Source organism: Rattus norvegicus, chromosome X (genome assembly GCF_021556685.1).
Source record: "Rattus norvegicus strain SHRSP/BbbUtx chromosome X, alternate assembly SHRSP_T2T, whole genome shotgun sequence".
NCBI lineage: Eukaryota > Metazoa > Chordata > Mammalia > Rodentia > Muridae > Rattus > Rattus norvegicus.
In genome coordinates this window covers 40,055,577-40,080,456 of record NC_141554.1, presented here as the reverse complement: position 1 = coordinate 40,080,456, position 24,880 = coordinate 40,055,577, and the positions used below count along the sequence as shown (strand labels likewise).

General features: G+C 40.2%; 1 protein-coding gene and 1 pseudogene across 2 annotated transcripts in view; one reads left to right on the top strand and one right to left on the bottom strand.

Annotated features, from left to right (window-relative positions):
• The window catches only part of Nhs (NHS actin remodeling regulator), a 339,688-nt gene that overhangs the window by 267,708 nt on the left and 47,100 nt on the right, over positions 1 to 24,880 (bottom strand). The window lies entirely within an intron of this gene.
• On the top strand, positions 22,524 to 22,624 carry LOC120099408 (U6 spliceosomal RNA; annotated as a pseudogene).

Here is a 24,880-nt window from a genome sequence, read left to right as displayed (position 1 = left end):
CTAATCTCCAGCAGAATTACCAATGAACTGGTGATCCTGGAGTATACAGCTGGTTCCATGATGGGTTGTGTTATCAGAGGATGATGTCTGTGAGTGAATGGTGACATTTTCTGTGTGGTGATCCCTTTAGGAGGAATATGATGCCTATGGATCTCCTCCAAGAATTATTTTTTGAAATGCATTAAATAAAATTCAGGATTATAAAACAAATGGATTGTATCAAAATGCAGTTATCCAAATTTTGAAAAGCAAACGTTTTATTAGAGTAACAGATATGCTTGTTTACAAATACTTTACATAATAAGGGCTAGTACTGAGTCTTATACCACCATGATTTCAAAGCAGTGATGAGCATATTTTGAGGTTTTTCAGAAACTGTAATATTATGTAAAAAATATGTTATTTATAGTAATGACAACTAATCAAAGGGACAGCCAAAACTACAGATTTTGTGTCTTTATTTACAATCAAAAGAAATGATAAATTTCAGTTCAATTTTGGTGAAACTAATGATATATCACTTTTTCATGAATCCTGATCACAGATACTTTGAATGAGGAACTAGTGGATTCTTGGTTAAGATCAACCCTCATACAAGAGAGAGGGACAAGAATATGTCTAAATTGGGGTTTTCATTGCTATGATAAAGGTCATGATCAAAAGAAAAACAGCTAGGGGGGCTTAATGTCATTTTACAGCTTGTAGTTCATCATCAGGAGAGTCAAAGCAAGAACTCAAGCAGGGTAGGATCCTGGAGCAAGGAACTGAAGCAGAGGCTATGGAAGAGTGCTGCTTACTGGCTTACTCCTCATCATTTGCTCAACTTGCTTTGTTAATGCACCCTGACTGAACCACCAGCGCAGGTGTGGCATGAACCACAGTGAGCTTGGTCAACCTATATCCATCATTAATTACGAAAATACACCATAGGCTTGCCTACAGGCCAGTCTGGTGCGAATATTTTCTCAATTGATGTTCCTCTTCCCACGTAACTCTAGCTTGTGGCAAGCTGACTTAAAACTAGCAAGCGCAGGGTAAACTGAAGAGGAATGAAATTAGTTATCAATGCCAATGAGAATATTTGTTAGCAACCAATTTTTGTGGGAGAAAGGACAGATAACCCCTAAATACTGAAGTAATACTTTGAACTGTTGACAATGTAGAAAAGATGAAGTTCTGGGGCATGACAGTACAAACATGATGAAAAAAAAAAAAAAACAATCCCAATGCAAGGTATTCAGGGGAAGTTAGAATTTCACAATTTTCTCATTTATCATCAATCACATTATTTCTCAAGACATTAAAATAATTTTCTATGTCAGTGACCAGGCCTACCCTGCTATATCCCTGGATAAAATATCTGAACTACAAAAATCCCAGGAAAGACACATGTGCAGGAGGGTGAACTTTTGGAGTCAGGTTTGGGGACCATATGTTACTGTTTCTCTTGTGGGATAGTTTATTGGACGGAGGGTGAATTTCAGATTCAAAAGTAACCTAAGTACCAGCTAGTAAGCAACCAATGGTGCCACTTGGCAATAATAATGAGCATTGCGGATTATATGGCCTCCCTCTTACACTTCCTTAGAGAGTGTCAATGGGGTACACTGCAAAAAAGAAGGCAGTTACAGGTAGAGATCAAGGCTGAAAAAACACAGGTGAAATTCCAAAATTTAACTCAGGCTCATGTGAGCAAAAAATTAAGGCTGAACTAGAGTACCAATGATGCACTATAGACCTTAGGCTCCACTACAAGGTCTCTAGGGTGCCTTCAGATTAAGGCTTCTCACCAAAAAGTGTTAAATTTCTATCAAGATTCCATTTCTTCCTCCAAAAGCCTTTTTCTTCTTATCCTCAAAAATACCTCCACTTCTTTTCTCCTTAGAGCCTCCACTTCCTGCCCACACAAAGCTCCCAGTCTCCGTCACTATGGAGCCTCCACTTTTTATCTCTATAAATTTTCCAGGTCCTTTTACTATAGTAAAATTTTGTGAATGAAGTTCAGACAATGGAGGAAGTCATGTTTTTATTTTCAGTAATCTGAAACTGGAAGTTCCTCATTTGATTCCTCTCCTTTGGGGAAGCTTTTCACTATCCTGCAAGATGGGAAAAGGGCCCCCCACAAACCTTTTCATCCACTTCTCAGAACATAGGAGCTGCAATTCCAGGAATCATCTGTGTATGTGGCTTTACGTCAAGTTATAGGGTAAGTTTCTTAAACCCATGGCCTCTGCTCTGCAGGTTTTATCCACTCTCCCCTCATTTCCAAGGCCTTGCCATGGTAAATGTTCCATAATATATACTTAACAAATATTTGTTGAATCAGTCAAGGAATGAAATTTCTATAAGAAGCCATGGGGCATAAATACCAATTTAATGATGCAGTTTAATGATCTAGTCATAGCTGTTAAGAGGAAAATAATGAAGCAGATTCCAAACCTTGTAGGAAACGATTAAAGTTTTTCATACAACAATGGTTAAAAAGTCATTCAGTTAACTGAATATTTACTGTGAACTACTGTGGGTCATAGTATCTTCTCATGAGGATTAAACTAACATGAGAAGCAGAACATGTAGAGCATTCAAGGACAGCAAAGGTTATGATGCGTACTATATGAGGCAGATCATCTGGGATGCACCACAGAAGTAGAATTAGATGACCTATACCCAAATACTAGTGCCATCTCTTATTAATAATAGAAATCTAGGCAAGTTGCTAGGTCAATCCTCAATTTCTATGTCTTGTAACATGAGGGAAATGCTACGAATTTCACAGAGAATTACAAAGATGGGATGAACACCAGTATGAAGGGACCAAGAATTATAACTGGTATATAATAGATATCTATTAAAGGTTGGATTTTTGCAACTCATATGAGTGTTTTTAGGGCCTGGGAATACAGCTCCGTGGCTTGTGTACTCGCCTAGCATGTACTGTTTTCCAAGTATGCACTGGTTGCTAGCAGTGCATAAGTCATACATACATTGTGGCACCCACTTATGATCTTAGCACTAAGAAGGCAGGCAAAAAGATTCAGGAACAAGAAGTTCAAGGTCATCTTTGGCTGTATAAGAGGTTCAAGACCAGCTTTAGCTATATAGAATTCAAGAACAGCCTGGGTTATATTAGACAACCCTATCTCAAAAACAAAAAGAATGTGTTAATTGTGCATGCCCAGCAAGGTGAAGGTAGTGGTGGTAGAAAATAGGAATTAGATAAGGAAGTTTAGACAATCGCCTCACTGGAAAATCAATTTTATTTAGATAGTGGATAGATAAGAGCTCAGACTCTGGAATCAGCTTTTTGACGCTGGCCAACTGACTTCTTTGTCCCTGTGCCAGATAATTTGTCTATAAAAGGCAATCGCAATGCCAGCTTTCAGAGTTAGTAAGGATTAAATGAACTAATGCATGAAAAATGCTTAGAGTGGCATCAGACACACAGCAAAGTGTCAATCAGTGTTAGCCACAGCTGGGAGGATGCAGAGGGAAGGAGTGGAAAGTGTAAAACTCATAAAAGATTTGCGCTCTGCTATGACCCTTTCAGGGTTCTCCGAACTGATTCTGGAGCTCTGCTCTCCTCCCTTACAGAAAGTAAGAATCCTGGTACACCACGTCCCAGTGTAAAATGGCTCTTGCAGGGTGGCAGACCCTGAAGTTCACAATCCAAAGGCAATCCAAGGAGCTATGGTTCCAATTATGAGAGCAAAACTGGCCCAAATACCATTCCCCGCAGCTTGGCAGGAAGAAATGTTTGCAAGAAACCAGACCATGTCCCCCATTTTCTGTCTTTGTTTCTTAGTTCAAACATTTGTAAATCGTTCTGAACTTGGAAGAGGTGGCAACAGCAGCAGCAGCAGCAGCAGCAGCAGCAGCAGCAGCAGCAGCAGCAGCAGCAGCAATGGTTTTAAAAGGCAGAGCCAGGATCAAATGAAGGCAAAGCAAACACACAAATACTTCAAAGATATTATAGGCCAAAATATAAAATAAGAGAGATAAAATTAATGTCCACCCAATACAAGCGATTATGTTCTCCTAGAAGTTCAGCTGATTCTTACCGATTAAAAGCTATCTAGATCTCTAAATTCCCAACTGAGTTTCCTTTTAAATCTGACTTGAATGTTTCTATTCCTCTCCTCTGGTATCCTTGGGACAGTTTCTACAACATAGCTACAAAATAATTTAGGTGGTTGCAATTTTTATCATTTTGTATTATTGTATTTTGCATCATCTCCACACAGTAATGTGCAAATATGAAGTAGGTAGCTCGAGGAATTTTTACACACATCTACACTCAGGATGATACTATTAGACCAGACTCTGTAAATATCATATGGAATTAAGGATCTCAGAGATTCCTTGCAGTCACTCATAAGACTAGCCTGTCCTAAAATAACTACTCTTCTGACCTGTGTGGCCAAAGATGAGTTTTGGCAGTTTTGAACTTCATGTAACGGATACATCTCCTTTTTAGCCTTGAATCTTCAGGCATGAATGTTATAACGAAGACCCAGGAAATAAAAGGGAAAGATGGGAAATGACAAAGGGTACCAGATCGTTACCATATATATGTAGCTTAATACAAAACAAATGAACAGCAGAAAAGAGACCCCAGATAAGGGGGCAGGTCTCCAAAGATACCAACAGGCCACGCTTGGCTCCTCTGATATAATGCCTGAGCACTATCACCTTAAGTTGCCCATGATCTGAATCCACACGCAGTAGTCCTCTGTAAGTATTCTATCAGGCCCACCGCCGCTGGGAGATGAGCTGCCTCACCAAGAGTCATCTTTATCTCATGCAAAATGAGCTCTTATTTCCTATAGATTATGCCTTTTCAATTCAAGTTAAGAGGTGATAGACAGCAAGCCTACATCTGAATCTATCTCTGCCCCTCCCTGGCTGGGTAACTACAGAGAATCTCTTTGTTTCCATATCTTCCGTTGAAAAATGAGAGTGGTGGTCATCGATACACGCCCCTGGACTTAGCTTTTACACAAGCTGGGGGCTGGGGTTTCAGATTCAGGTCCCCAGACTTACACAGCAAGCACTTTACACACTAAGACATCTCGCCAGCCCCTGGCAATAACTCCTTTTATGGAGTAAGAAAAGACCCTTCTAGGGAAAAACACTTACACTTCATTAGGGCACACGTGCAAGGACCAAGAAGGATTTCAAGTACCTGCTACGTTAGGTGTAGAACACCTGAAAAACACCACCTCCTAAAATTAGCCTTTATTGTTATCCTTATCATCACTACTATCTAGACAGAATTATCTGAAGCATTCAACATAGAACACCAATGCACAGTGTGCAAGTGCAAACCCAATACAAGCATAAACATACACATATCATAGCATTGCATATATAGGTGTCCACATATAATACACAAATGTACTTTTGTACAAACATGCACAAAAACTCCTATGTGCCTTTGGCTCCCCTCTTCTCAGGATATAGGTAGAAATTACTCTGCCTCCTAGAAAGTTCCCACTCGTTAAAAAACCAGCGGAAATGATCAAAGTAAAGGAAGTGCAAACCAGGGAACCTCATTCATAAGAAACACATTTGCCATAAATAAATCTGGAGAATGCAAATTCTCTCTCTCTCTCTCTCTCTCTCTCTCTCTCTCTCTCTCTCTCACACACACACACACACACACACACACACACACACGTGCATTCTGGATTCACTTATTGTGAAATAACATTGTGCAAGCTGAATCACCATAAAATACTATTTGGAAATTTGAATCACCGGTCTCAAAACATGGTGGGTCTTTATGAAAGAAGAAGGGGAAAAGGGGAATTCAATTAGTCTCTATCCCATGACAAAACATGCCAGGTATAAAAATCAATTCATGACTGGTCAGTTAGCTCAGTTGGTTAGAGCATAGTGCTAATAAAATCAAGTCATTCAGAATATCACCTTAGAAATGCTGTCCATTTCTCGAATTCCATGGAACTCCTGTCCAAGTTTGTAAGACTAGAGAGAAATAGGGACATGGTACTGGGAAGTTTCAAGGTATCCTTGCCTTTAAAAGGAATATGTCTGACAACTCTAAAGATTTTTTCAGACAGCAATGAAAATTGTCAGGGATGCTATGATTATGATTAGGAAATAATATTTCTACTAAAGTGGATTTTAGTATAATTACAAATATCCTATGATATATACTTTTTCACCATCTCATTCACATGGTTACCATGAGATGAAAATTCACCTTTATACACTTCAGACTCAGGAGATAACTCAAACTGTTCTTAAAGCTCAGTTCAACACTGGTGACACAGGCCTGGGAATGAAACAGTCATGAACCTGAAAGACCCTTGCGGTTATGGCCAGTACTCTATGTGTGTGCGTGTGTGCGTGTGTGCGTGTGTGTGTGTGTGTGTGTGTGTGTGTGTGTGTGTGTGTGTGTGTAATGTATGTAGGCACATGAACAGGGAAGTGGTAAGAAAAGAAAGAGCCAAGTGATCCAGTTCTAACCTGATTTTGTTATAAAGACAATAGAATGAAATGTTAGAGTCAGGAATGTGAATATCATCTAATCCCCATTGGGGCAAAACAAAGAATGTTGCCAGTTAGTAAAAGTGAGATATGATTTCAGAATGCCTTGGCCCCGATGATTAGCTACTATAATTTGACTCTGGGGCTTGCAGGCCAGAGAAAACAACACCAACTTAAAGGTGAATTGTTGACTAAATCACCCCTTCAGGCCAGTGAGATGTAAAGGCACATGTCACAAAAGCAAACTACCTGATTGCCTCAACTGGTGCCTAGAAGCTCGAGGCAGTCAGCTACAGGAAAGACTGCCGCCATACTCAACAATGTGAAGCCTGAAAGCCCAAGCCTGAGCAGAAGTCATGTACTTCAGAAAGAGAATGAAAACAAGTGGTTATATTTAGTTAAAATACAAAAAAAAAAAAAAAAGACAAAATAACCCTGTGACGCCAGAAGATCTGGCTGCAGTCATGGAGTAAATACTCAGCATTATTTTGCCTTCGGAGCTAGTTCTAGGGTTCCTAACTATACTTAGTGGGAAAGAAATGTGAGAAACAAGTCTCTGCCATCTAGTGTAGGTTGTCTGGCCTAGGGGTCCAGTCTCAAAACACTTTACTTCCCGTTATAAAAGACAGTCACCATGGCCAAGGGAAACATTTGATGTGCTCTTGGGGTTCTGCCAATGACACAGAGATGAAATTTCATAGACACAATACAAGCCTAAAAATCAGCACAAGACAGGGGAAGCATTTCCCAGGAAAGAAGCATTTTCCAGAAATCCATTCTTCCCCACACATAAGCTCTAAAACAATTAATAGTATTAAATGGGGACCACATGATGCTCTTGGCTGTGATGTGACAAAGGCAAGAGGGCCACCAGCAAGGGAGGTTCTTCACACAAACAATGAATAAGCACCACCAAACCCTTCTTAGCATCACAGTCCCCCATTCTCATCCTCATGAAGGCTGAAAACAAGTCAAGAAGAACAGAAAGAAATGTAGGGAAGGTCACTGAGGAGGAATGTCTGGGTGTCTGTGGTTCTGAAAGCTGCTTCTTTAAATTCTCACAGTCACTTATAGATTAAGCATTGCAATCTACTAAAACTGGGGTGGGGGGTTGCTGAAGTCATAACTATCATAGTGCTTTCCAGCATTGGCTGCAAATTAAAATCAACTGGGAGCTATTTAAAAACCTGATGTGATACCTAGGCACTCTTTATATCATTTCCTTCTGAATATTTAGGAGTGGAAGGGCAGGCATCAACATTTTAATCCCTCCAGCTTTGGGACTAGAAGTGCAGCTCAAGAATAGAGCATATATTTAGCACAGGAAAGCCTAGAGTTCAATCCCTATCAGTAAACAAAGCAAAACCTAAACTCCCAGCTATGTCCAATGTGTTGCTAATGTTGACAACAAATGGTTTAGGCCAGCATTTGATAAACTGTGGCATGCATAAATTGCACAGAAAAATCAATTTGGAAACAGTAGGGCTAGGGTAGGACCTGCTAGTGCTCTTGGCCCTTGACTACTAACACTAGTACCTGAGGCTGCAAGAAAATGAGTGCATTTTGATAAGGGACAGGGATATTCCAAATATATGATTTCTCTAGGCCCCTTATGCCCACTTAGACACAATGAGATTCCAAATCTGTGTCTTTTTTTAATACTAAAGCACATCTAAAGGCTTTAGTTTTTCTTTTCCCTCCTTTGCTTTAGAGAGATTCCAATTGGAAGTGCATGACACCAAGTTTCAGAAATATCAAGTCATAGAAAGCCAACCAGCTCTCCAGTCCCAACCCATTAACTGCTAGGGAGGCTTATTTCATGGGGGGAGGGAGTAATGGCTCCCTGAAGCTTGGTGGTTTTCATGGGCTTTCTATGAGCTCCCTTATTTGACAAGATATTAGGCACAAGGCAAGCCAGAGTGTGTGCATTAATGAGACCCACATGTAACTGCTTAAGAGTAAACACTCACATAATCCTATGGAGCTGAACAGTCTAACAAATGAATTAGCTGGGGCACCCACTCAGGATATATGATCCAATTTATGTTATGATTTCTTTCTAAGAGTTGAACTGATTTTGACACATACTAAAATGTGGTTTCAATCATTCACAATTACACCATTTGAATGAGAGAGGAGAAAAGGTTTTTGAAGGGCCTAGACATGAGGCAAACAAGCAACAAGGTGGAATGAAGGGAGTTTGTGCAGGGACAGGATGTGGCATTGCTACTGCCATGATAAAGCTAGGGAGACTTTCACCTCTACTGCTAGATTTAGTCAGCATGCCTCACTAGTCAAACACATAGGCAAAGCCTTGAAAACAAGTTCAGAGGACATTGCCACCTCTTCTCTCATACTATTGTTGAACCCATCAACAGTTTGGGGCTATAGCATCATTAGTGGACCATAGGACTATAGAGAGAGGTCAGAATCTGGCAGGCCCAGGGTGGCCATCCTCAAACCAAATAAAATAGATCTGTGCTCAAAACTTTCCTATTCATATTGGTATCAAATAATGACACTAAGAGGAAAAAGATAATACCAAATATGACTAGGAAAACTCTCAAATAGCCCCTAACCTTCTAATTCCATTGTCACAAATACCCAGTGGAACAAATAATATGATTATTCCCATGTTACACATAAGGAGACTGAGACAATGCATACCTGAAAGTTACTCAGCTGGGGAACTGCTTTGATTGCAGGAAGAGAACAAAACAAATACTTAATGGATCTTAAGTTCTAGATTCCATGCCCCTCCATGACATAGCCTTGTTGGCTTGGACTTGTTTTCTATGGTCAGTTTGAGGCATTGCACATAGGCTTCAGAACTGTTGAAAGCAAAGTTGTGCTCTCATTCTTCAAAAACTGAACCTCATAGCCATCTACACACAGAGGTTCACTGTGCCAAAACAGTTTGATTTTGTCTGTCCATATGTGTGCAATGAACACAGAAGTATCCATTGTCATATGTTCATCACTGGACTAGTGATTTTTCTGTAACTTTCCCCAATTTTTATGCATAAAAAATAGGTACTAGGAGTTATAACATTACAGCCAATATCCTGCTTTTGGACGAAGAATGTCTAAACCTTAATTTTCCCCAACCGTACAACTAATCTATAATGACATTAATTGATGACCTGAAGAATATGCCGACTATTTTCTTGGGAGAGCATGAAACATTGCAACAGGAATATTCTTGTTCAACCAAATCATATCCTAAGTGGATCTTCAAATGGTCTATGATAAAACTTGAGACATATTGGTTGCCTTTTCTCCCTAAGCACATACCTGGAATGTGTTGCCCAGATTTATTTGTAGCTAAACCCATCTATATAAAAGAGTTCTGGACAATGGCAAGTAAACAGAAATTATGTTTCTCCATTAACCCTAAATCATAACACCAGCATAATCTTCCCTTACCTATTGTTATATTAAGATATCCCCAGTGGAGGAAATGTAAGGCCTGGGGGAAGAGCTATAAGGTGGAAGGAGTCTGGGCTCTAGAATGACAATGGAGTAGAGCACTCTCTTATCAACCAACAATGAACTGCATTGTGAGCAGTGAAGAAATGTAATGTGCTGTGTAACCAAAACATTAGCATTTGTCTGTTAACTGTCATCAACCCAGCAGTTAACAAAGATCATTCATTTCTCCTTGTTCTTGATACTAGATTTTTAAAGTTTTACCTAATGTGATTTTTTTCAGTGTTTTAGATCAGTGATTTTTGAGGTTTGGCTCCTCAAGCCTCTACAGTGGAAGCTTATCAGTAATACAGTCTCAGATCTCATTCCAGACCCACTAGGTTCTCAAATTCAGATGCAGAGTCAAGAAATCTGTTCTAGAAACAGTTCTCTAGAGGAGAACTGTTTTAGCTCAGTGCTAAAAATTGACTTAAGAATCTTGCAGCATGTTAGGGAAGAAGAGTTCATCTACTTCTGGGTGATTCTGAACACATTCAAGGTGAAGACCCACTGGATTCAGTAAGCTTAAAATCATTGACAAAATCTATAATGTGTTCTTCAAGCCTCATTCAGCTCTTCCTTGTCTGACTTCTTAGTGCTAGTCACTTCACCACCCAACTGTACACGGCCATGTTCTTGTGACCATGTTCTTCTCCCCATGCTCTATTTGCTTGTCTCATTTTTTCATGGAGCCATCTTCCAGACCTACTGGAGAATGGTGAAAGGAAAGAAAAATGGAAAGGAGAGAGGGAGGGGCATACATGACACAAGAAAAAGTAGCCAGGTCACTGGTCACCTGCATTCAGGAAGTGGAGAACTGTTGCATATCAAACTGTGAGGTAACTGGTAGGATATAACTTGAGAAACACCCCCACCTTCCCCATGTCTCAGTTTCCCCATCTGTTACATTGAGATGTTGAGAAGGTAATGGATACCTATTGCCATTGTGATGTGATGAAGATTTGAAAAGATCTTTGTGTCAGATGCTTTGAATAATCCCTGTCATGCAGAACGTGCTCCACAAAGATGAGAAATTCATGCCCTACTGGGTGGCTGACCTGGAGAAGTCGCACAAGACTCTGAACCCTGTTTCCGCTCTGTAGAAACAGCTACTACAAGGATGCGTGTAGATGACAAGTAGACTATACTGAGCATAAGGTATATCATAGAGGAAGGCTCAGATTGAGGGTTTCCAGACTGTGGCTGTCATTTTTCCTAATATTGTGATGCTTTGGTACAGTTCCTTTGTTGTAGTGATCCCTCAACCTCTCAACAAAATTCTCATAAAAGTACTTTGTTGCTACTAAATAACTGCAATTTTGATACTGTTATGAATTGTAATATAATGGATCTGCTATACAGGATATCAATCCAAGAAGGTTGCAACCCATAGGTTTAGGAGCTCACTGCCTTCCAAAGTCTGCCTACTTTATATCTCCAAGTCTTCTTGTGCAATATAGAGTGGGAAAGAATACAGATTTCCAGGAGAACAGGGTATGAGTCAGAAAGCAAACAGTTCACAGTTGAATGAGGCTGCATGAGAGGTAACTGAAGCCACAGCCTTCTTAGACAGGCTCAGGATCAGAAATGGAACCAACCCAGCACTCAGAGAGATGACTTAGCCAGGCTGGTTCTTGGAGGCCTCCAAATCTTTGCTGCCTTTTCTAAACAAATAACTGTAATGGACTCATTGTCTTTGAACATGGAAAATCTTTGTCCAAGTTTGAAAAACTGCTCACAGCAGCTAGAGAGCAAAGGTTAGACTCAGCTCTCCTCACACTGGTTATTAATGGATTCCAAAAAAGAAAGGGGTTGCCCATTTATTTCCTCCTTCCTGATCACCCCTCTTGAACTGAGGTGACACAGACAGGAAGACAAGGAATTTACTTCAAAACTTTTTTTTAAATGTTTAATCTTAAAAGCCAGTTTAAAAGGTCAAGAAAGTCCACTATGTTTACATGGGGTTAAAAGGCATGCAAAAAGTAGGTGGAAATCTTAAGCTTTTGCTTTTCCTACCCAATCTCTAGCTTCCATCTATCCAGGAGGTCCATTTTCTTGGAATTTTCTATGTAGCATCTCATAAAGTGTGAGTTTGGAAGAACTATTTAGCTATAAAAGTGTAGATACACAAGTCCTCTTCCCCCACCCCTAACCCTCTACAAGTTTATCTTTGCTTGTAGGGTCCACCTTTCAGATTTTCCACCTATGAGGTAAACAGGAAGAGGAGTCCCAGTGTGCAGTAAATTCAAACTCTAACTGGCTTCAGGCAAGACCTGAATTTTAGTCCTTCTCTGCTCAGAAAGTCAGAGGAAGAGACAATTTTTCACAGGTCCCTAGCTTTGCACTTATCTATCCTTCCCCAAATAACCAAACACAGGCACAGAGGACGGTTACGCCCTGTGGGAGAAGTGTTATTGCTGGAGAACATCCACCAGGCTAAGAGCTCTGGAGAGAAATGAGCCCTCCATCTTGTCGTGGGATCTCCTTGGTACCTATGCTTCTGAGAGGTCTTCAGTCTTTCACATACCCCAGGTGGACACTCTCCTCCCCCTGATCTAGGTTTGAATTCTAATGACTTTTGACTTGGCTGTACATCAGAATCACCAATGATGCTTCCTCAAAAATAAAGACAAAATCAATGCCTGGGCTTGCTCCACTGTCCCCACCCCACCCAGGTTATAACTGACCAAATTAACTCTAGAATTCTTCAAAGTAGAATCAAGGCTGAGAACCACTGAGCTAGCTCTGGTTGTGTGGTACACATTGGTCTACTTCCCTTTAACTGGCCAATGCTCTAAGTTTCCTCTGTGTCTCAATACACATGCCAATTCTTTCTGGAAGATTATTAGACTTCCAGACTAGCCTAAAATCTCGCCTTTGCATGGTCCTCACAGCATAAGGAATTTGTTCATTCAATTCTCAGTCTTACAGATACTGGTTCCAAGAGGGCAGGGCCTACTCTAGGACTGTGTCTCCATTCCCTATCTCATGCCTGATTTAGAGTAGATGCTCAATACAAAACTATTTGGTACATTCAGTTCTGGGTGCTTCCCGGGTACATACTCATAGTAGTTAGTAAAAGCAAGCATTTTCCAAATGACAGCAAAATACCCTAGTCTTCTTTATGGCAACCGAATGGGAAAGTTTCTAATTTGCTTTTTAAGTGGCAAAGATGAACTAGTTTTTCACTAACCCATTTGCCTTTCCTTTGTGCACACAAATAGTCTACATCTCTCAACCTCTTTGTGACTCAGCCTTATGAACTGAGGTTGGTCAGTGTAGAATGTAGTTAAAAAGCAATGAATCCCATTTCACATCCTGGACCACAAAAACTTGCCTTCACATTCCCCTATACTCAACCTGGATAACTAGCTATATTCAAGGGCTAGTAGAGGACTCCAAGGCCTGTAGGGAGGATAGAGCAACAGGATGAAGGGAGTTTGGAGCCTTAAGTGAACATTCAGAGTAGAGAATCCATGTCTCATTTTGCCAACCCATATTGGACAGCAATGCAAATGATAAACATTCATTGACTTGTCTGAGAGTGTGGTAGTACCTAACTTACCATGGGAATATATATTTTATAAATTGTACCAACTTATTAAAACTTCGGAGTACATGTAACCCATAAATTCAAAGATCAAAGTGATCTTTACTCACTTGGACATACTCTATAGTTCTGATTTGAGGCACTTAGCTTTTTCCCCAGACCACACTTTAAGGCTGCAATATCATTCAAATCTCTACTTCCCACCTCATCGAGTATTATCTAATTGTAGAAGAAGTAAGTGAATCTTCTTGGGTACTAGTTGGTCTGCATCTCTTTTTAACCTGACACCTTTCTTTTGAACACCCAGAAAGGAGTCCAACCTTCTTACTATGGACTAATCCTGCTCTCATATGTTGGGCTACTTTCCAAATGACTCCTCATTCTCTTTAACCAGCCATGCTCAACAAGACAGGTCCCAGCTCCCTGCCAGTCTGTCACAGCATTTCCACCCATTAGCCACACTAGTGACTGAAACAGAGAGTGCCTTCCTGACTGCCTTCCAAGCCCAGAACCAAATTGAAGTAACCCATGACTTTCTAGACAATACCAAGAGGGAGAGAGCATTTTTATTTGTTTCTTGTTTAATAAATCATTAACTTTACTTGAAGAAATAGTAAAAAGAATGAAGCCTATATATCTTCAGAAATTACTGAACTCCAGTATAACTTTAACACCAACCTGTTCTTTGAACTGAACTCACATTCTTATTTATTACTAGACTCTAGCTCTCACTGTTGCCTACATCCTCAACTTTTACCTTTATCACTTCCTTTAGAAGAAAAAGAAAGAAAGCAACCGGGCATACATATACCTCTGGGTTTATATCTGGTTAAAAATAGAACAGCAATTTAATGGGTTAAGACCATAGTTTCCAAAGGGGATTAATTATTTACCAAATATTTATTGCCCTCCATGCAAGGTTTCACAGGAAACACAAAACAATTGGTCCAGGTGCTACTCTCCAAGGGCTGACCATCTGGATAAGAGAATTGTGTTAAAGGACAATTGGTTCCAATGAAGGTTAAATGTGGGAGATGCCATAAAGGAAGTTAGAGGCCAAGTGATCTAAAAGCATAGAGGAGCAGTGGATTGCTCCTAAATGGGAAAATGCAATCCTTTGCTTACTCATTCAACAAATATTTATTGAGCATTCATTGTAGACAAACACTATGTTTAGTGCTGTGCACACAGTAGTGGTCAAAACATACAGGCTAGATTCCACAGAGGAGTTGGTATCTGAATTGGTCCAATAGCCACGGTAGTATAGTAATTACAATTCCAGCAAGGCACTGACAAAGAGCCTATGCAGTGTATTACATCTGCCTACTTACCAAGTCCTCCCAACCATGCACATCAGGTACCATTCTTATTCCCATTTTACGGATGGGAAAGCCAGAACTATACCCTGGGTAAGATATCTCCCTGGCCCTCGTCATTATCTATAGTACCCTAAAATCAGAAATAAGCTTTAGTTCCAGAGAAAAAGAATGGCAAGCCCAGGTTTTGCCATGATGTTACAGTCTCCTAGGATGCTTAGGGAGCGAGGTCAAAATGCTGAAAGCAAACTCGGAGCAGCCTAAGAAAGCTTGTGATATTACTCAGGACAGGCACTCTGCATGGCAAGTTCATGGGAAGTCATTTATCAGTGCTCTTGTACCTCAAGAGCCTTTGGCCAAATTTATGGTTAGGAGCCATGAAAAGAAGAAATTCCGTGTGGAAAGTAGAGGGAGTTTTTTTCTTTTGTTTTTATTTGTTTGTTAGTTTTTGTTTTTAGCCTGATCAACTCAGGGTTCTATTTTAAAGGCAATTTCCTTTCAGTGTGCCATGCCTCTCCATGACATGACACATACACACACACACACACACACACACACACACACACACACACACACACACACCCCTCTGGCTATTCATGGGACAGATGAATTGTTGGATTCTATAAAACATCTTATTAAATTGTTGAATTTTAGAAAGAAAAAAAAACATGGCTCTCCACAGACGGCCAGACATCATGCTAATAACAGACTATAAAATGAAGGATCCAATTAAAAGGAGCTGGCAACCAGAAGGCTATAACTTGGGCCATTGTTTGTGGGAAAGAAAACCTATAAGAGGGTTCCAGATGAGCCAGCTGCTAACCGAGCTGAACAGCTGGTTTGTGTTCCCCACAGATACAAGGCTGATAGTCCCCCAAGCCTCCTAAGAGGTCATGTTTCATAGTAATCCCCTAAGAGAGGGCAAATATTAAAAATTCTGGTTGTGCCAGATCCAGGGGGGCCACTAGTCTGGAAAATGAGGTCACAAGGAGCTACAGAAGATGAACTTCTATAGACCTATAAAAATGACACTGACAAAGCTGGGTATTGTTGAGATCTACCAACACTCCCATTTGCACTAACTGTTCCTGCTCTTTCTACTTTCAGGACTCACAAGACGATAGCAAACCAGAGCTATATGAACCTCAAATCTCAAATCTTCATACCAATATTTATGGCACTGTTATTTAAAATAACCAAAAGGGGGGCAGGGGCAGCTCAACTCTCTGATGAATGAAATAGATCCTATCCCTGTAGTAAAATATTAGTCTACTATTCTCATGATGTATTCATATATGCTACAACATGAATGAACCTGTCAAATAACAGTAAGGAAAATAACTCAGGTACACACACAAAAAATTGCACACTGTGACCTCATTATACAAAATAGATAAATAGAATATATCAGTGGTTGCTATGCCAGAGCCTTTGGAGAGAGGAAGAAATAAGGAATGACTGCCAATGAGCTTGAGAGTTCTTTTGGGAGGGGGATAATGAAAATTTTCTAAGTCAATTACAGTGATGGCTGCATACCTCTGTGAATATATTAAAAGCCACTGAATTGCATACTTTAAGTGGGGTGATCTATGTTTCAATAGAGCTGTCAGATTTCAATGGTTAACAGGTAAACTCTTAATTCAACAAATGTTTCACACTCAGCAAATAAATGGAGGAGTAAAAGGAAATATATGTAATATATATATATATATATATATATAATCATGAGAAAGCATTAGGCATATTCAAAAGACAGAGAATTCTATAAAGAAGAGACCTGACCCCTTCAAAATTATAAAAGGTAATGTCAGTGTCATAAAAGGACTCTATTATTCCTGTGACTTTATTGGAAGTTTGAAATGATAGCACAATTAAAAATTAACAAACTTAGATAAGCATAATGGCTCATGCCTTTCATCCTAGTACTGGAGAAGCTGAGTAGGATGAGCATAATTTGTCCAAGGACAGCCTAAGCTACAAAAGAAGAGCAAAGTCCTCTATATACTCAAAGGTATCTAAATCCCCCATCCTCATAGCCATGAACCCTTCAGTCAAGTTAAGCAAATTAGGGAAGAGGGAATGAGAAGAGTGTTGTAGGCCAAGCTGCAGTGATAGGAAGGGAGAGATGAACTGGCACAAAGGCCCCTCGGACAACAATGGTGAGCTCGAGAGGCCACTATACAATTACTATGGTAGTAGTAACTCATCGAAAGCCTAGCAGGATCAGTGTCAACAATTTAGCCAGGACCATAGTGCAAAGAGGACAACAGAATTGCTCTGTACCTTTTCCTAACATATATTTGGGGCTTTTTTCCCCAGTATAGGATGAGAATAGTGTTTTAATAGCTCTGATTTCTCTTCCAGCAAGTCTCTCCTCTGTATCAGGATACAAGCTTAATGGGCAATTTAAAAAATGTGAATGTTCGTGTGACTTGAACAAAAAGAAAGAGAGGAGGAGGAAGAGAGACAGAAATACACACAGACACACACACACACACAGAGAGAGAGAGAGAGAGAGAGAGAGAGAGAGAGAGAGAGAGAGAGAGAGAGAGCGCAAGAGCTTATAAGATTGGCTTCAAAACCAGTAAATTGGGGTTGGGGATTTAGCTCAGTGGTAGAGTGCTTGCCTAGGAAGCGCAAGGCCCTGGGTTCGGTCCCCAGCCCCGAAAAAAAAAAAAGAACCCCCCCCCAAAAAAAACCAGTAAATTTCTCCTTATCCCACCTTTTCTGAAAGTCTTGCTGGAGTTTGAATTTTAGCAAAAATCTCTACATGCCTTGAAGTTTCCCACAGAAGTACTCGATTCTACTGTGGACCCAATCAAAGGGACTTAAACATTAAAGCACAGTACAGGTTTACAATGGTTTGATATGTAAGTTGTACATACACACACACATACACACACACACACACACACACACACACACACACACAGAGAGAGAGAGAGAGAGAGACCAATACATACAAGCAGATATATTTTTAGCAGATTTCATTGTCTTTTCCATAGAAACTTCCTCTCTAAGGGGATGATCAACTGATAACTTTGGGAGTTGCCCACTACACTTGAAGTTCTCTATAGTATTCTACCAATGTGTGCATTTGGGAATAGTATCTATTACTCTGTGTGTACAATGGTCTATATACCCAGTGTTTGGTTTAGGGTCTGATGTGTGGTAGGTATTAAATAAATAATTGGTACATTCAATTAAGGTTAGAATTAAAGATTAGATAAGAAAACACTCCGAAGTTTTGGTTATAATGAATTAGGGGTTTAAAGCATTTTTCTACACAACATACACACACACACACACACACACACACACACACATACACACACAAATTCAAAGGGCAGAAAGGAGATAAAGACTTAAACCCAGGAGGCTCCCAACTGGCATTAAGTATTCTCTAATCCAGCATCCTTTAACTGTGGCTTGTCTATCACTGGGGTCCCCAAACACTTTCTAGCACTGTGGGGGCATATAGGTCCCTTTAGGAGATTACATTTCTAGATATTCTACTTTCATGTTCAGAGGAGGGGAGCTGCCTTCAAGTTCTGCTTCTCTGTACCCCCCATTCACAAAGCTCCCTTCCACCATGGTAAACAAAGGAGTATCATTCATTCAGCTATCCTTTCTCTTACCAGTGTGGTCTTTTTTAATGAGCAAATCTCTTGGATCCCCCCACAAAGGATTATTTGAGACAGTATCAATTCCAAGAGTCAATGGTAAAGCAAAGAACACTTCAATATGAAATATTCAAGTTTATTGTATTATATTTTGTTCAGGTAGGAAATTCACAGCACAGCCTTGTGCCTTATCTGGGTATTTGCTTAACCAGCTACTTATCACTTTAGACTAAGAATGCAGAAAGGAGACTGGCCAGGTGTAGACATTAACACAGTCACTTCAATCGACAAAGGAAGTTGATTCCTCACACTGACTAAAAAACAAGTCTGTTTTGTTCGATGACTTGACAATAAGAAATGGCTCCTTCAGTTAGGTCACATGCCTCTCCTTAGTAATTGTTTCATAAATTTAAAGGCTTTAATGAAGATAGACTGAAAGCACATGTATACAATGTACATTAGTGCTCCTTGGGGTGTGATGTACATAGAAATCACCCAAGGGTTTATTATAATACTGACTCTGATTGATGTAGTATGGACTGAGAGGTAGCCAAGATTCTCCAATTGTAACAAGCTCCCAGAGTGATGCCGGTGATGCTTCTGGTCCATACATCATACTTAGACTGAGGACAATACACAGTGTGCTGGAAAATATATGCTTGTAGTGAATTAAACTTGTGGCTTAAAAATTCAGATATCAAGGGGCTGACCAGATGGGCCAGCTGTTTAAGAGCACTCGCTGCTCTGCTTTAATTTCTAGCTTTAATTTCTGGCTTTAATTTCTAGCACCCACAAACATGGTGGCTCACAACCATACACCTCCAATCCCAGGAATACTGTCCTCTTCTAGACTCTGTGAGCACTAGACATGCACATGGTACACATAGAGACAAGCAGACAAAACACTGCCACATACAAAATAAAATCTTTAAAAATCTCTAAAATGCAGACATCAAATGAAAAGGATATAATCAAGTTTTTAGATTAAGACTATTTTAGGAATATTCCAAGAAAAAAAATGGTAGAACTGATTGAATTTCTTATTGGCAGTCTGAAGCCAAGAGGTTTTCAGCCCATGTCTGTTGTCCATGTAAGACAGAAAAATATATTTTCACGTTGAATGCTGAATAATTGACTTATTTTCTAGTCATTCACGTAGCTTGTGCTTTTGGTGGTAGACTCAACAGCCCCAACTTTATAGCTGCAGCCACTAAATGCACATAGCCCAGATGGCTGGCAGGGGTGGGTAATCAACCCTGCAAACAGTCAGTAAAGTACTTAGGTTTTTGATTCAAGAGTTAAATGGCTTCATAAGCTCAATTATAATAACAATTTGCATGAGTTGCCACATGGGAATGTGCACATTTTTGGAAGGGGGCTGTCTTCTGGATGCTAAAACATGGGCCTATGTGTCTTGGGAAGACCCTGAGCACCGTCAAAAATTTACTCACCTCTATAATCAGTCTCTTTCTGGTTCCTCGTGAAGGTGGATTTAGTTCCTTCTACACTCCATGAAGTCTACACTCAAGCCTCAGTACAAATTAATGCTATCCATCTTTTACAGAACTTTAAAGAAAAAACGGTATTTAGACATGTATCACCAAATCCTTGGAACTGGCAAAAATCCATTTGCGTTAGTTTGTGCTTCAGATAGATGAAAAAAATATACCAAGCTATGTCAGGGGGATGGATAAGCAGAAGATGCCATGCAATCTGGGATTCAGAAAATAAAACCAATTTATCTCAAAGCTGGAGGTCCTTTAAGACCAAAAGGCAGTTTCTTTTCTGATCAAGAGATAAGTCACTAAGTCAACGATGCTGGATCCTCAGCCCATTACTATGATAGGCCACTTGTAAAACATGTACACTCAGGCAGCCTTCCTTGGCGAACAAGCCTGATGTACACTGATTGTTGCTTTTTAAGTGTGTTGGCCCTGCCAAATGGAAGGATCTAAGTAACTACGCTTGCCACTTGGCCTACTCATCTATGTGGAGGTACAAACCCTGAGAGATGGAGAATTACTAAGAGACCAAGATCTAGTAAGGAAATTGAAAGAGATGAGTTGGTTTCTGTAACTGATGTGCTTGGACACTTTGAAGGGTCCCAAGTTTTTGAATTACATGGTATTTCCCTGCAGCTAAGCACTCATCAAATTGCAGAAATGTCAGAGCAAGAGGGAAACTTGGCAATTACCTAATGACCTAAATTACTTTTATTATAGTGAAGAGGAAGCTGAGTGCTGGAGAGGTAAAATGGCCTGTCACATAGCTGAGCAGCAAAGAGAAGTACCATCACCCTGTTAGCCAGTCTACCTCATAATGCTCTCGCTTGGGTTGAGTTCAGCAGATGAGATAACAAAAAGCAGTCTGTCTATTTACTACTACACAGGCTCACCATGCAAGCAATACAAAAGGGCTTTCTTTCTTTTAAATGGCTTCCCTCAGTGAGTATAGGGGTGTTAGGAGAGAATTTTCTGTGCAATTTAGTAGATGCTTAACAACTGGATCAGCCCCCTTGTAGCATTTGCCCATTTCCATCATATAAATACTGCCGTGGCAGATTTCTAACTTACTGATGTCGCTGAACTTGCGTTGAGATGTGATAATACACGGACAGTTCTTGTGAGCTGATTCTTAGCTCCAGAATATCACAAAAATTTCTGAGAAGTTCTAATCTCTTGGATTGGAGGATACAATAGCTTCCCCCACCCCTCACTCATGAAAAAAATCCAAGCTTGTAAGAAAAATTCTGGCTGCACACATCTTCATGCACTGAATCATAAAATGCTCCCAGTTACTATGTCCATGAGATCCAAAGAAAACCAAGTTTAGAAGCCATCTTTTGGCCTAATGTCCATCTTACCTAGAACTCCAAATAGAGTCCTTCCTAATTGATAATAAGCAGGAATGTTGAGAGGCAGAATCTTCACCTTCTATTAGTATATTTCCCAGAAGCAATGCACTCCATTTGGAAGCGAATGAGAGCTTCCAAACTGAGAGCTGCAACTCACTAGGAAGGGTACTTAATTTGGTCTTTTTACTAAACATTGATTGGATAACAGAGGGAAAACTTGGCGTATAAACAAAGGTGGCTGGTGACAAGTAAAGGTCTGGAGCAATTCTTCCACATCGTCTGACAGCTAGCAAATGGAGCCTTGGGAAGCATGTTTAAAGAACAGCTGGAATATGTAACATACATTTCTCTTGGAGTTTGACAGGTTGAGCTCCATCGTGGTTGAGCTCCACTCACCGGACATCGATCAGAATGAACTCTGCCATTCCTCGGAAGGTTGCCAAGAGGCCTTTTGAGAGAAAGGAATCCAGAAAACAGTGTTTCAGAAACTGAGAGGAATGGATGCCAGACAGATCGTAAGCAGACACAATGTAAAGAGGAAAACCTACAAATACTTGTCTCGCAGCCTTTTCTCTGGTTTTCTGACTCTCTGATAAGCTCCACAAAAATGGTACAAACATAATACCTTCCAGAGGATGACTTGGAGAAAGATCCTACCACGTCACCTATTTGGATTTAGCCTCACCTCTACCTCACATATACACTTGACAAAACCAACAGTTAGAAGTTTCTGTAAGATTATATGAGATACTTTGTTTTATATGAGGATTCTCCATAAGATTCATGAAGAAAATTTGTGTGACTTGATTTACCAAAATATAGTATGGCACATGTATTTTAGGAATCCATCTATTGAAAATGAATGACCAGAGAAAGTTCTCAAAATAGATGGAATCAGAGACCATCTTGTTAATGAAAAAAGGCAGACTGGGAAGACAATTGTACCTTATTTTCTCTACGTGAAATCCAGACTCAACTCTGTGTGTGTGTGTGTGTGTGTGTGTGTGTGTGTGTGTGATGAAAGCATAAGGAAGACTATTAAGGGAGGGAGGAAGCAATTGAGAGGGGGAAAGGAGGGATGGGAAAGAATAGTGGGGATCAAAAATGACCAAGATAATAGAAAATAGAATGATACAAAATGCACTGAAATGTCACACTAAATTATTTTTCATACTAAAATTTTAGTTAAAAAGTTCAGGCACGTGCTACCTTTCACAGCCCATATACTAAAATCAGAATGATAGAGAAGATTAGCATGGCCCCAGCACAAGGATGATATGCAGATTCATGAAAAAATATTTTTTAAAATACTTAAAATTTATTTATTTATTTTTATTTTTATTTATTTAAAATATTTCATATTTTTAAAAATTAGACAAGAGAATTAAACAGAATTTCAAAAATCATAACCTGACCAACAAATTATTGAGCATACCTGATAGCGTCAGTTTTTCTTCTCATTCACGGTCAAGGTGGTTATTACGAACAACATGCCTTTACGGGAGTCTAAGAACATTACAAGATTAAAAACAGTAGTGGGTCCAGAGTTGTAGACATGCTTCTCAACCCCGCCCTGCATCCAGCCCCTTCCTCAGAGCTCCAGCCTAGTAAAAGGTGTTAGGGCTATAACGGATGAACTGAATGGCTGGGGAGGGAAAAAACATGCTGAGAAAGACATAGACAGTTCTATTGGCAATGTGCTTCCCTCACAAGTGAGAGGGCAGGAGTTCTAGTCCCAAAACCCATGGTTTTAAAAGCTAGGTATAGTGATGTGTTCTTATAACCCTAGCATTGCAGAGGCAGAGACAGGAGGCTCACTGACAAGCTAATGTAGCCTAGTTGGTAAGTTACAAGTCAATGAAAAGAAAGGTGGACAGACCTGAGGAATGATACTCATGGTTGTTCTCTTGGTATATCTTTCAATTGCATCTGCTTATGACCTGTCTGGTAACATACACACACACACACACACACACACACACACACACACACACACAAATACTCACACACACACAAACAAATACACACATACTCATACACACAAACACACACACAAATACTCACACACATACACACTCATACACACACACACACACTCACACACACACACACACACAGGCATGTACATACACATGCACAATTTACCACCATTGTAAGAAATCCTTCTCTTTGGGGATTTTCAATTGAAGACTACCTGACTTGATTGCTCCTAACCCCATTTCCTTCCCCCCAATGTAGATGAAGCTCACCTTTGACAGTCTGATTAAAACATTGTGAACCACAGACTTCAGAAGTCATGCCAACTGGTAAGTTAAAGTACTGCCAAGGCATAAAATGAGGAGGCTCGCTCTTTGTTTTCTGTTGGCCGGGACATTGTCCTGATCACTTTGCTCCATGACACGCACATGAAAGGGAAGAGGAGCACATCTGCTGACAAGAGCAAGAGGAGAATCAAAGCACCTCCATCAGGCACTCACTACCTGCCTTAATACTATTTAGCATGTCCACAAGCCTTTTCATCTTCAAAGCACTTGAGGAACATTAGCTAATTAATCCTCCCAACAGCACTGCAAGGTGAGGATGGATTATCTCCATTTTACAGATGGAGAAATGGACTGTTTTGAACACAAGCATTAAACCCAGTGACAGACAGAATTACCAGAAACTGGGATGGGATCCTCTCTCTGTCTTTGATGCCCACACAAGCCTGCCAAGGTATCTCATCCCCAACTTGGGAACTGCCAAGAGCTCCTAACCAGGAGGTAGCCAGGCAGACAGAGGGCCAGAGGCAAGACAGACAAGGCTCTCATGCTAACGCTGCCAAGTCTTTAATTAACTCATGAGTTCACTGGACTACCTGGCTAGGGGAGGTTCATTTGGAAGCTTAGGTGGAGGAGGAAGAGTTCATTTGAGCAGTCTTCTGATTATGGTTTCCCTCCTCCACATCTTGACTCTAGTCAGAATTTTAAACCAGTGCTGAAGCTAGTACATGTTGCGATAGAAATCTACCTTCAATTCTTCCTGTGACCAAGGCAAATTCTAAACAAATTAATGAAGAATCATGGGCACTGTGCTTTCATTATTGAAGGTTTTGGGTTTTGGGGGTTTGGGTTTTGGGCTTCTGGGAGGTTGGCTCCCCCTCCCGTATTTTGGAGGCAGAATCTTCTCTGATCAAACCCCAGCTGCAGATGGCAGTTGGAGGCCTGATGGAAACCTCATAATTAAATGGAGCATATGGATTTGTGTGTCTGCAGGCCTATTACTCAAGGCATAATTCCAAACCCTGTGGTCTCAGTTCTTGAATTTTCAAGCAATTGAAAAAACCACTATAAGGTCTTTAAAGCTGGGGCATTTTATTTTCATTTTATTGTTAAGACTGGGACTCACCATGCTACCAAGGCTAACCTTAAACTTTCAGACGCAGGGGCTCTCCTCTGTCTCAGTTTTCCAAGCAACCAAGACAAAAGGCAAACAAAGGTCAGTGTCTCTGGCTAGAATTGTTAAGGCCGACTCAGCTGTCTTGTCAGGATCAACCAGCAAATCTTGCCAATCTCTACCT